This window comes from Peromyscus californicus, unplaced genomic scaffold (assembly GCF_007827085.1).
Source record: "Peromyscus californicus insignis strain IS unplaced genomic scaffold, ASM782708v3 Scaffold_11__1_contigs__length_118956290, whole genome shotgun sequence".
In the NCBI taxonomy this organism is placed as follows: domain Eukaryota; kingdom Metazoa; phylum Chordata; class Mammalia; order Rodentia; family Cricetidae; genus Peromyscus; species Peromyscus californicus.
In genome coordinates this window covers 104,783,115-104,797,682 of record NW_026294402.1, presented here as the reverse complement: position 1 = coordinate 104,797,682, position 14,568 = coordinate 104,783,115, and the positions used below count along the sequence as shown (strand labels likewise).

General features: G+C 41.4%; 1 protein-coding gene across 2 annotated transcripts in view; it reads right to left on the bottom strand.

Moving 5' to 3' along the window:
- Setd2 (SET domain containing 2, histone lysine methyltransferase) overlaps nucleotides 1-14,568 on the bottom strand; it is a 109,508-nt gene that overhangs the window by 94,585 nt on the left and 355 nt on the right. The window lies entirely within an intron of this gene.

The following is a 14,568-nucleotide window of genomic DNA, read 5'->3' as shown; positions in this document are numbered from 1 at the left end:
CCTTTAATCCCAGCACTTGGGAGGCAGAGGCAGGTGGATCTCCAAGCGAGGCCAGCCTGATCTACAGAGTGAGTTCCAGGGCAGTCAGGGTTACACAGAGAACCCCTGTCTCAAAAATCCACAAAAATAAATAAACAATAAAATAATGGAATGTTAGTAGAGAAAAGATGAAATTACAAACAAGCAAAAGGGAAGATCTTGAATCCAATCTATTATCATCTTGGTCTACAAAGCCTTCTGACACATTTGAGTGTCTGTGTGGCTTTTATTTGAACAACGATATTTCTAGGTATTGTAACTCTACTATACAAGCCATTATGTATTTTGTTTTGTTCCTTAATCTAAATACAGTTGGCATCAAAAAACGTCTATCAATTACATTATCACCGAAAAGCATGGGGGGGGGGGTCTTGCATGGGGGGAAGTGGTCTTGAAAGATGGTTCAACAGATGAAGGTGCCTGCTTTAAGAGCCGGGAACCCACATAGAGGAGGGCGGAAAGAACAGACTCCACAGGTGTCCTCTAACCATATGCAGATCATGGCAGGTACAGGCCCAATTGGCACCTCACATAACACCCTCCACTTGCCCACACACACAATAATAATAATAACAACAAAAACAGTGAAATTCTTTTTAAGGAAGAGGGACTACAAACAAATGAAGACAGAGTCAAATTTCAAAATAAAGTCTAGGCCCTGTGCCATGTGCCTGTAGTCCCAGTCACTTAGAATGTTGAGGTAGGAGTGACTACACAACATCAGTAAGACTCTGACCTCAAACAAACCACCCAGATATGGTTCTATACACCTATAATCCTAACACTTGGGAGGGAGAAGCAGAAGGATCACAAGTTCAAGGCCATCTGTGATTACAAAATTCAAAACTAAAACTAGCCTAGGCTATAAAACACACAGACTCAAAAAGGGGGATGGGGCAGAGAAGAAGGCTAGGGAATATACAGCTCAGTTAAGAGTGCTTGTCTAACATACATAAAACACCGGGCTTAATTGCCAGAACTGAATAAACGAGGTATGGTAGTGCATGCCCGTAATCCTAGCACTTGAGTAGTAGAGTCACAGAGCATCAGAAATTCAATTACATATCATATTCAATTACATAAGTTCAAAGCCAATCTGTGCTACATAAGACCCTGCCTCGCCGGGCGGTGGTGGCGCACGCCTTTAATCCCAGCATTCGGGAGGCAGAGCCAGGCGGATCTCTGTGACTTTGAGGCCAGCCTGGGCTACCAAGTGAGTCCCAGGAAAGGCACAAAGCTACACAGAGAAATCCTGTCTCGAAAAACCAAAATAAAATAAAATAAAATAAAATTAAAAAAGACCCTGCCTCAAAACAAAGGTTAGAACACTTTAATGTTCATCATTTTAAAAACATACATTGGAACTGGAAAAAAGAACTAAGAGCACTGGCTGCTCTTGCAGGGTCCAATTCCTGGCCAGCACCCATAAGGCAGGTCACAACTGTCTCTAACTCAAGTCACAGAGTAGCTGACATCATCTTCTGGCCTCCAAAGACACTGCGCACATGTGGTGCATAAGCATACGTGCAGGCAAAACACCCATAAACATAAATTGAAATAGAAAACAACAACAACAACACATGCACCACAGGGAAAAAAAATTATAAAACCCATACAACTAAAATTACATCTATCTTCTCAGAGAAAACTATAAATCTACATATCCTTCCCAAAATCTCTTGAGATTAAAACCGTGATACTAAATACTTAAGATGGTAATAAGATACTCATACACATATATGCTCTCATGACTACCAAGTAATCAATACAACAAACACAACCAGTACCACAAGTCTGAGATAAATGACTATTATAACCAGACTGAAGGACTGAAGCTTATCTATTTAACGCACAAACTATACCTGCCCGGTACTTTTACCAGACTGAGTACATTATGTAGTCTTCCAGTCCTATTTTGCTTAACCTGAGCTGCATTAAACAGGAGGACAAAAATAAGTGATGGTCAGTCAACTCTTTCCAATTGTTAAAGACACTTATACAAATTAGCAATCTTTTGAGACACAGTCTCACTGTGTAGCCCAGGCTTGCCTGGAACACCCTATATAGACCAGACAGATCTCAAACTCAAGATCTGCATGCCTCTGCCTCCCTAGTGTTGGGATCAAAGGCCTGCACTACCATGATCCACCATAAATGAGCTTTTAAAACCCTACCTTCAAGGATTAGTTCCTAGCACCCATATGACAGTTTACAAAACCACTGTAACTCCTTCCTGGGAACCCGATGCTCTCTCAGGGCTTCTGTACGTACCAGATATGCATGAGGTACACGTACATACTTGCAGGCAAATACTCAAAAGTACTAAGGAACAATAAATATAGCTGTAAAAATCTCCAGGCTGGGCAGTGGGAGTGCACACCTTGATTCCTAGCACTGGGGAAGCAGAGGCAGGCAGCTCTCTGAGGCCAGCCAGGTCTACAGAGTCAGTTTCAGGAGAGCCAAGGCTACACAGAGAAACTCTGTCTCAAAAAACAAAATAATAATAACAATAATAAAAAATTTCCCGCCAACATGACAAAAATGTAGCTCAGTGCTGGTCTAACTTGCACAGCCGTGGTTTTGATCCCCTCACCCCTACTACAACAAACAAAACAAAAAACACACCCACCTTCAAAATAAAAACAATGAAAGTAAATCTGTAACACTACTAACTTTAAACACAAAGACCTCTTTCCTTCATCAATACCTGTTTGTTTGGTTTTAATAAAAAACGATTCTTAGAGCTGGAGAGATGGCTCAGAGGTTAAGAGCACTAACTGCTCTTCCAGAGGACCCGGGTTCAATTCCCAGCACCCATAGGGGAACTCACAACTGTCTCAAACTCCAAGATCTGACACCCTCACACAGACATACATGCAGGCAAAACATCAATACATATAAAGTAAAAATAATTTATTTTAAAAAATTATTCTAAAAGCTGAGTATGGTAATACACACCAGTAAACCAACACTTGGAAAGCTGGGGCAGGAGGATAGAGTTTGAGGCCAGCCTAAGACTTCAGACAGTCTAAAATAAAGGGAAAGAGGGAAGAAGGGAGAGGAGGAAGAAAAATATCTGGGTTGCTCTAAAATATCTTAAAAAACAAAAAGTGGGCCGGGTGGCAGTGGCACACGCCTTTAATCCCAGCACTTGGGAGGCAGAGGCAAGTGGATCTCTGTGAGTTCAAGGCCAGCCTGATTGTACAAGAGGAGTTCCAGGACTACAGAGACAAACCCTGTCTGAACTCCCTCTACCATCCCCACTACCCCTCAAAAAACAAACTACCTTGTAGGCCAGCCTATAATCCCAGCAACTCAGGTGGAAGAGGTGGAGAACAACCATTTCAAAGCCAGACTGAGATATAGTACGCAAGACCCTACTTCATGAAAGAAAAACTTCAGCTATAGTCATGCATGCCTGTCATCTCAGCACAGGGGGCAGAGGCAGAAGGATAAGGTCATCTTCAGGTGGACAGTAAGTTGGAAGTCAGCCTAGACTACATGAGACTCTAAAACAGAAACAGAACAAAAAAGTTTAATTATAAAAAAAAAAGTCAGACTAAATTTGAATAAATTCAAACATTTTTAACTAAGTTATTCCCAAAAAAACAGGCTACAGAAGAGATGTTTAAAACTGACAGCAATAGTGTGTTTACTACAAAGAGAATGTGTCTAACACCCTCCTCACAGCATTGACATAAAATGTTCAGTAAATGCGAGCTGTTCGTGATTTCTGTTAGAAATATCTAAAAATTCTTTGATTACACTAGTCTCCTCTATTCAAATAAACACATCTTGCTCATTCCCTATATCCTCAGGATTTTGGCACAAATTAGATACACAATAAGTAATTTTGGACAAACAAGAACTGCAGACTGGGTAAGAGATGAGAGACAGAAGTAGAGAAGAATGGTATAGGTATGAGCAGTAACAAAGGGAAGAGCAATATATCTACTGGGCTTCAGGCCTGGGCCAGTTGACTTGCTGCTTATCACACAGTGAAATAGACTTAGAAAGAGTTTAGAAACTTTTACAACAATGTGACCTTGACCAATGATCAGATTTGCATTCTTTGAAGATTTTTATTAGGAAATAATTAGTCATAGGAAGTTACAAAAAACAGTATTCTTGGACTCTACCCAACTCCCCTGCACAGTAACCACACAGCTTCAGTACAATATGAAATCAGGGACCTGACAGCGGTCCAAGCGCTAGTGTCATTTTTGTCGCTGTGATAAAACACTGACCAAAAGCAACTTAAGGGAAGAGTTTATTCAGTTAACATCCTGGGAAGTCAGGGCAGGAACTCAAGCAGAAACCATGGAAAAACACTGTTTGCTGTTTTGCTTGCAGACTCAAGCTTAGCTTTCTTATAATAGTCCAGACCACCTGCCCAAACTGATGCCACCCACAGTAGACAAGCACACCTACATTTATTAATAATCAAGCCCACAGGCCAATACATTACTGCTCACTAGATGAAATCTTGTCACTATTTTTTTTAAACACAGAACACAAATTCACTTCTGTGTATAAACACAATTCTATGTAATTTCATCCCATGTAGATATGTGTAACCACCACTACAATCAAAACATAGCTATTCAGTGGCTCAATTATTTTCAATGTCTAAATTTTAAAATTTTTATATGTATGTTTTGCTTGTCTGTATATACGTGAATCATGTGAGTGCCTGGTGCCCTTGGAAGCCAAAAGAGGGTGTTGGATCCTCTGGAACTAGAATTACAGATGGTTCTGTCTCCAAAAACCAAAAAAAAAAAAAAAAAAAAAAACCAGAAACAAAAACTGGGGATGTAGCTCAGTTATAGAGTGCTAAATGGATATGAGGCCCCAAGCTTGGTTCTCACCTATGAAATAAAATTTTAAAAATAAAAACTTATAAAACCATACACATATATAAACATGTATTTTAAAATACTTACATAGGGCTGTGAAGATGGCTGCTCTTGCAGAGGGCCTGAGTTCAGTTCCCAACACCACAAGAATGGCTCCCAACTGCCTGAGATACCAGTTCCAGGGGATCTGACATTGCTGGTCCCTGAATTCATGTACATACACACACACACACACACACACACACACACACACACACACACACACACACACACACACACATTTATAACTAAAAATAAAATCTTCACTCATGCAGAAAATATTGAAAACAAAAACGCTTAAGCAGTGAATGCATGTCAGAAAAACACACAGCTAACAAAAAAATTTCCAGCAAGCATGTGTTCAGCTGAAAAATATGCTATCATGGCTTTTAATCTCATTATCTAGTGCCACACCAGTATCCTCTTTAATGCAAAGAAAAAAATACTTCAACAAAGAACATTAGGTTCTCCTTAATAGTTACACTATTATTCTAAAGCACCTGACCAATATTGTAATTCAAGAAAGTCTTTTCTGCTCAGTCACCACTATTACAATGTTTATATCAGCTAGTAACATTATTTCTTACATAAACTATTGCTAATGTGCAATATACATCATATGTATAATAAGCAATATTGTTTATAATTGCACAATTTGCTTCCTATGTTATTGCATAATATAAGTTTTGTTTTTTAATGGGCCTGGTAAAGTTACCATAGAGTACACCTATTTTGGTTACTTTAAAGGAACTTTTGAAGTACATTTTTTTTTTTTACCAATTTCTTTCTTTCTCCCCCCCCCCCCACTCCCCGCCCCACAAGGTTCCTCTGTGTATCCCTGGCTGTCCTGGAACTCACTCTGCAGACCAGGTTGGCTTTGAACCCACAGAGATCTGCCTGTCTCTGCCTCTTGAGTGTTAGAATTAAAATTGTGTGTGCTTTTTAATTTATTTTTTATTTTATGTGCATCGGTGTTTTGTCTGCAAGTATGTCTGTGTTAGAGCGTCAATTCCCCTGGAACTGGAGCCACACACAGTTGTGAGCTTCATGTGGGTGCTGGGAATTGAACCCGGGTCCTCTGCAAGAGCAGCCAGTGTTCTCAACTGTTGAGCCCTCTCTCCAACCCGACATTTGTACCCATTTCTAAGTAGGTACTTTATTGTATGTTAATAAAATTCACCTCTATAGATAACCCAACTATACTTTTAGCACAGAAGCAGTACTATAAAATATGTAGTTTATGTTTTAGAATTCATATAGCTGCCCTGGGAATAGATAAATTAATGGCAGTCATATTTTTAACCAGACAATTGGAAAAAAAAAAATCAAGGCCAGCCAGCCATGGAGGGAGGCAGAGGCAGACCAGCTTGGTCTACAGAGGAAGTTTCAGGACAGCCAGGGCTACATAAAGGAAACCCACCCTATCTAGGAAAACAAAACAAAACTGGCACCAGTGAGATGGCTCAGCAGGTAAAGGCACTTGCCCCCAAGTCTGACAATCTAATTTCGACACCTGGGACTCACGTGGTACAAGAGAATAACTCCCAAAATGACCTCCAGAGGTATATAGGTACACACACATACAAAGTAAAATTAACACAAGCCTCTGTACATGCTGAAGAATAGAAGAATGGGTTTCCATAGGAAGGGTTTCTGTAGCCATTATATACTTAATAAATATTTGTTCTATTTGACATTCTTCTTATTATTATTACTTTGTTTTTTTTGAGACAGGGTTTCTCTGTGTAGCTTTGCGCCTTTCCTGGAACTCACTTTGTAGACCAGGCTGGCCTCGAACTCACGGAGATCTGCCTGCCTCTGCCTCCGAGTGCTGTGATTAAAGGCGTGTGCCACCACCGCCGGGCCCTATTTGACATTCTTATCTGTCAAACCTGGTGTTGTCAGACTACTCAAAGACAGTATACAATTAATAACTATCACCAAGAAGCCAAATATCAGCCGGGCGGCAGTGGCGCACGCCTTTAATCCCAGCACTTGGGAGGCAGAGGCAGGCAGATCTCTGTGAGTTTGAGGCCAGCCTGGTCTACAGAGATAGATGCAGGAAAGGCACAAAGCTACACAGAGAAACCCTGTCTCAAAAAACCAAAAAAAAAGCCGGGCGATGGTGGCGCACACCTTTAATCCCAGCACTCGGGAGGCAGAGCCAGGCGGATCTCTGTGAGTTCGAGGCCAGCCTGGTCTCCAAAGCAAGTTCCAGAAAAGGCGCAAAGCTACACAGAGAAACCCTGTCTCGAAAAACCAAAAAAAAAAAAAAAAAAAAAAAAAAAAAAGCCAAATATCAGACAAAAGACTCAAAGTGAAAGTTACATCATGTTTCACAAAGAACATTTAGGATCACTATATAACCCTTCCTAAAGAGAAAGTCTAGGGGTTGGGGATTTAGCTCAGTGGTAGAGTGCTTGCCTAGAAAGTGCAAGGCCCTGGGTTTGGTCCTCAGCTCTGGAAAAAAAGAGAGAGAAAGTCTAACTAAACTTGTCAAGGAAGTGGGCAGTAGCAAGAGCTATAGTCAGAAACTACCACTTGCTCCAAATTCTTGCAAGCCCACAGCAGTGTTCCCAGTAAGCAGCCCTTCTATCAGGCCTGTTTGCACAATTATATTCTTATCAACACCCACATCATCCCAAAGCTATTTTAACTAGCAAGATGTTAGCATTTGACAGAAAAAGCACTCTAAAATAAAAGGCAGATTTAGAGACTCACATCAACTTTAGAATTCAATTTAAATAACCAATTTACTTACTCAGCTGGAAAAGCCACTAAGTAGCCACTATGCCTGACCAAAATGAAACAAAGGACTACCAAACCTTATTGTTTTTTAAATGCCTCATTTGTGTTTAGCAAATATAGTAAACTACCTCCAAAATTTAAATACAAATATACTCAGAGATTAAAAAAAAAAGTATAGTTATAAATATTAAGTTACCTGAATGTGCGAAGGGAATGCCTTAAAGTCATATATTAAAAAAAGAAGGATCCTTGCCGGGCGGTGGTGGCGCACGCCTTTAATCCCAGCACTCGGGAGGCAGAGCCAGGCGGATCTCCGTGAGTTCGAGGCCAGCCTGGGCTACCAAGTGAGTTCCAGGAAAAGGCGCAAAGCTACACAGAGAAACCCTGTCTCGAAAAAACAAAAACAAAAAAACAAAAAAAAAAAAAAAGAAGGATCCTGATGTCATGATGTCTAACAGCTCAGCTAAAAAAAATTTCAAAAAAACCGAGAGGCTGGTAAAATGGTCCACCAGGTAAAAAGCAAGGCTCACCACCTCAGTGTGATCCCTAGAAGTCAAGTTACAAGGAGAGAACTAATGCCCAACAGTGGTTCTCTGACCTCCACACATTCAGCACGACATTCACATGCCCACCTCACAGACACACAGATTACTCACTCATTTTCATACACATACACACACACAAATTAGGGGAAAGTAATACAAATGGCAAAATTTCCATTACTGGTGGTTAATCTAGGCTAAAATTATAGTATAACGGCTCATGTCTATAATGCAAGTATTTGTTAATTTGAGTCAGAAGAATTGGGAAAGTCTAAAAAAATGTTATACTATTATAACCTGAGATGTGCATGTCTATAATCCCAGCCCCAGCACTCTAGGGGATAATGTAGTAAGATAACAATTTCCAGGCCAGGATAGACTACACAGCAAAATCTTGTCTCAAAAACAAAATGATGCCTGGCAGCAGTGGCACACGCCTTTAATCCCAGCACTCAGGAGGCAGAGGCAGGCAAATCTCTTGAGTTCGAGGCCAGCCTGGTCTACAGAGCAAGATCCAGGACAGGTACCAAAGCTACACAGAGAAACCCTGTCTCGAAAAACAACAAAACCAAACAAAAAACAAAATGAAACACACAAGCCAGATTTTCTCAAAAAGAAATCTAAACCTGATTGTTGATGATTCTAGATATAAACTCTCCCTCTATGTTTTACAATAGTTTTTAGTGCCCTATAACGTAAGGTACTATCTAATATTCTAGTTTTTGTTATTTTATCTTCTTGTTTAAGGTACTGTTTTCTAGCTGGACTGAATGAATTAACAGAAATGATAAGTTGCTCAGCAAGTCCCTAACCCAAGTTGGCCATCTTTTGCTATCTGTCATTCACCATGACTAGTCTATCTTCAGCACAAGTGACAAGACTCATGGAACAGCAGCAAATACTGGGGTTATTAAGAATAAATCACGCCAGACAGTGGTAGCGCACGCCTTTAATCCCAGCACTTAAGAGGCAGAGGCAGGAGGATCTCTGAGTTCAAGGACAGCCTGTTCTACAGAGTGAGTTCCAAAACTCTACAGAGACCTTGACTAAACAACAATAATAATAATAAATTGCCAGGTATAGTGGCCTTTAATCTAGCATTCAGGAGGCAGAAGCAGGCAGATTTCTGTGAGTATGGACCCAGCCTGGTCTACACAGTAAGTTCCAGGCCAGCCAAGGCTACAATGATGAGACCCTGTCTCAAAAAATCGTACTGGACACAGTGGTATACACTTCCCCCTCCACTCGCTACAGTACTGGGGTTTGAATCCAGGACCTCATGCATGCCATCCAAGTGTTCAACCACTGAACTCTATCACCAGCGTTATTATTATTATTTCTTTAAGACATCGTCTTACTAAATTGCTAACTTGGCCTTGAATTAACTCAGGAACCCAACCATGCTTGAATATTTGATCCTCCTGCCTTAAGACTACCAGTCACTAGTAGGATTACTAGTCTGTACCAACAGGCCTATTGATGGTACACACTTGTAATCCTATCCCTTAGAAGGTCAAGGCAGGAGTTGAAGGTCACCAGGAGGTATCAGTGAGATCCTGTCTCATCAGCAAAAAAAAACAACAAAAGAGGCTCATACACTAAATCTTCACAGTGGAGCTTCAAAAGAGCATTCCCTGCCTCATGGTGTCACATCTATATTCTCAGCACTTAGGACACAGAGGCACAAGAACCATGGAATTCACACTAGCCTTAACTACATACTAAGATTTTATCTAAACTAAACCAAGAAGAATTTCTGGTCTTTATTTTTCTACAGTGAATGTCTTGGTAATCTCATCCAGTCTGGTGGCTTTGTACACTACCTAAATAGAGGACTACAAATTTATCTCCAGCTTAGACCTTTCCCTGAACACCAGACTTGCTTAACAATCCAACCTAAATGTCTTAACAAGCATCTCTAATTTACTACACCTAAAAAAGAACTACTAATCCCAACTCGCTCTTTCTACATCATCCCTAACTTAGTGGAGGGCAAATTTCCAACTGACAGACCAAAAACCTTAGAATCATCCTTAACTTCTCTCACATGCCACATGTGTCAACAAATCATATTTAATCCTCAACATACATTGAGCATTCATCTATTTCAGATACTACCTTGGTATAAGCCACCAGCAACTCTCTTCTGGATTACTAGCTTCTTTACAAGTCTTCAGGCTTCCACTCTGTTCCTCTCTGCAATTCTACAAATGATCCTTCTGAAGCTGAAAGCAAATCATATCATTCCTCTGATTAAAACTCACAGCAGGGTGCACATGCAGTCCCAGATGCTCAGGAGGCTGAGGCAGGAAGATCATTGGAGCTCAAGAATTCAAAGCCAGCCTGGGTTCCTCTCAAAAAACCAAAATCAAACAAAAAAGACCCAGCCAAATCCTTAGAATGGCTCTACAAAGCTTTAAGAAACCTGCACTCAGCCTACTGTGAACCTATTGACTGTCAATTTCTTTCTCATTCAGTTCTGGCCACACTGAGAAGAGCTTGGAATGTTTCCTCAGCTCGTTATTACCTCTACTTGAGTTATAATGGTTACTGCCCTGCCACCCCACCTACAACTCCCCACTACATACATACATACATACACACTCACACACTTTGTTTTTTCTGAGACAGGGTTTCTGCGTAGCCCTGCCCGTCCTTGGAACTGGCTCTGTAGACCAGGCTGGCCTTGAACCCACCTCTGCCTCCCAAATGCTGAGATTAAAGGTTCGAGCCACCAGCGCCCTTTATATCTCTAAGTATTACTCTCTCAAGGATGCTTACCAGTTTACCCCATTTTATACTATCTCTCCTTTAACAATAACAAATCACTCACGTTCTATAGGATTTCCTAAAACATTTTACCTTTGCTCATTCTGCATAACTGTTTATTGACCTCATTGGAATGCAAACTTCACAAGGACAAATTTTTGTTGCTCTACAATACCAACCTTTAGTAAAGATAGGCCTGTGTTTAAAAAAAAAGCAAAACTCCGCTTTTTATCATGTGTCTCCTTTATGACAGGTCCTTGAAGACTGATGGGATGAGCCTTGCCCTCACTAGCTACCCCTACACTATAATGGACACCTAATGTAGTTACTCAAATGAATATAGCCATTTCACCTGAATACAATGTCATTTATACTGTAAGAAAAGTCAACACCCACACACATGCATCTGATTAAAGAGTGAGTAGAAGACAGATATAGACCACCAGGTCCCAACTCAAACGCTAATCAAAGCAAATTTACATGTCACCTCAACTTCCCCTTTTCAAAGAACCATTTCAAACTATCCCAAGTCTGAAAGGGAATGACTTGCCTCTTCACAACCATGTTTCCCCTCAACTTCAGTCAATTTCACCTTTTATCTTAAATCACACCTCTCAATTTTCCCTAGTAACCTGGCTTGCACACACCACACTCTAAGCCAAGAGCTATTCACTCATTATCTCATGTAATCTCCTCCAAAGCCCTGGGAAGCTGCCACCACTAGGCTAACCACTCCCCACATAGGAAACCCAAATTTTCTTTTTTTTTTTTTTTTTTTTTTTTTTTTTTTTTTTTTTTTTTTTTTTTTTTTTTTTTTGGTTTTTCGAGACAGGGTTTCTCTGTGTAGCTTTGCGCCTTTCCTGGAACTCGCTTTGGAGACCAGGCTGGCCTCGAACTCACAGAGATCCGCCTGGCTCTGCCTCCCGAGTGCTGGGATTAAAGGCGTGCGCCACCACCGCCCGGCTGGAAACCCAAATTTAAAGAGAAGTCATTTGTCCCAGGTTAAATTAGCGTTCCAGTGCAGGTCTGTCTGGCTCTGAAATGCGTCCTTTAACCTTGCTTCCTCCCAGTTTGAAGCACGACTTCCTCACATGGTCTGCTATCACTCACTTCTCATTTCTTGGCCAGGCCTCATTTTCTTCAGATGTAAAACAGGTGATATTGTTCAAGATGCCTACCAACATCTTCAGTCCAGTATTAAGAAAACATTTTATAACCTATACAGGTTAATAAACAGGAAAAAAATACACATGTATCAGAACTTACTCATCACTATTAAAAACTCTGAAGCAGTAAAGCCAGAAAAGCAATAAAATCCCGAGACTGTGAAAAACAATAAACATTATTCCTCACTTGCACAGTAAAGATACACTTCAGACCCATTTTTCCACATATTATGAAAAATGTTTTCCTCCAATTAAAAAAAGGATATAATCCTATCAGCTTTTAGACTTCACCACGAAACCTGGACAGTCACTGGAAGGCTCTGCACCTTTCCTGGGGCTAGCATGCTACTTTGTACAAGGGAAGCAGTCAACACTGATTGAATTATACAAATTCCTTTTGAGATTTTTCAAGTCTCAAACCCCTATAACAGAACTTTGCTACTGGACTGAGTGTACAGTAAATCCAAACATTCTAATTAAAATGTTAATCCAAAGCCAAGAACCCAGAAAAGGATAAAGCCATGCTGGTTCATGACTGCAAGAAAGAGATGGATTTTGTTTTATTAAGACCACATAAGGGCTGGGGAGATGGCTCAGTGGTTAAGCGCACTGACTGCTTTTCCAGACGACCTGGGTTCAATTCCCAGTACCCATATGGCAGCTCACAACTGTTTGTAACTCCAAGATCTGATACCCTCACACAGACACACATGCAGGCAAAACACTAATGCACATAAAATAAATAAATAATTTAAAAAAAAAAAAAAAAAAAAAAAAGACCACATAAAGACTGTGTGTGCAGAGAGGTGATCTATGTATCAAGCCTATCTCTACAAAGCGCAGGCTGTAACTAAAAAGCCAGAGGGCAGCAGGCAGAAGGGTCTCTGCAAGCTTAAAAGTAAGCAAGATGAAACTACTCAGGCTGTTCTTATGTTGGGAACTGGACCATCAAAATTCTCCCAATAAAATTTTATACTTTTTTCTTAAGGCAACATAAGGGTTTTGCTTTTTGTGTGGAGATAACCAACACTCCAACAAAATAACTTTTGTGTTACAATACCAAAAAACTATCATGGAAGATCCAGATATTTCTGAACCAAGGTTAAAAATTTTGGCTAAGGTTTCAAAGAATGTATGTGTTATACTTCAGTTATAAAAGTTTAAGTTTCACTAGAAATCCCTATAAACGTTAACTTTGAAATGAATTTTGTGTGCCCTTAAGTTGTAGACATCAACAGGAGCGAATGGAGGTGAACAATGGTTTTCAGGTCGGTTAGTGGCCAGCACCTGTAATCCCAGCGGTCAGGAGGCTGAAGAGGGAGGATCCCCAGGTTCAAGGCCAGCCTGGGCTACACTGTAAATTTAAGATCAGCCTGGGCAACAGAATGAGACCATTTCTCTAAAAATAACAAAAACGATCTTGTGAGGGCTTAGGGAAGGAACTGACTCCAGACTCTCCAGTGGAAGCTTTCTGTTTACTTTTGTTGTTGAGGTCATCTTCGGTAAGCAGCGAAGGTTGCCCACAATGCTAGCTCAGGTGGTATTACAGGTGTATACCACCAAATCTGACGGGAATGGAAGCTTGCTGTGCTACCAGGTACTGTCCAAGAGAAACACAAAAATGTCCTAACTGAAAAGAAACTACATTTTGGACAAAACTGTATTTCGCTTTACAAGAACACTATCTTCTTTAGATAAGAATATGCAAAGAGATTTCTGGGTCTCTTAACTAAATCTTCACACGCAGCAAAAAAGTCATCCTTGTAGGTAAGATTCTGTTACCTAAGGAATAGTATGCCAAAGTGTTCATGCCTCATAATCGAGAAAAGAAACGTTTGTCAGGTTTTCACTTTCAGGTAAAAACAAAAAACAAAACTGGTGTCACCTTAACAACGAGACCAGACAAACCTCGCCACCATTACAAAACCCAAGTGCCAAAGGTGCAGACTGTGAAGCTCATAGCACTACTGGGCCAGGGTCGAGTGCCCAAAAAGGAAAAAAAAAAGAAAATCAAAACCAAGAGTGCAACGCGGGGCCCCTCCGCGGACCGCAGCGGGGAGACGCGCGCTAGGCCCTTCCGGTCGGAGTTGCCGTCACCCGTAGGCCGGGCGACGGGCCGAGCTTCCACCCGAGCCCGGGGATTCTCGGCCTGTACTCGCGGCGTCCTATAACCGACTTTGGCCTCAGCGGCGCCTTGGACTATGCACCGTGGTTTGCAACAGAAGCCCGGGGCGCCGCCGAGTGTCCCGGAGGAGCCGCGGGGAGCGCCGAGCCCTGGGCTGGCCGACTGAGGACGCGGCAACGGCAGGGGCCGCCCCTCCCCCACCGGGCCGCCCCAACTGCCGCTGCTCGCGTCGCAGCGGTATCCGCGCCAGGCCCAACCGCCCGGGCAGCCGAGGCCAAGCCAGG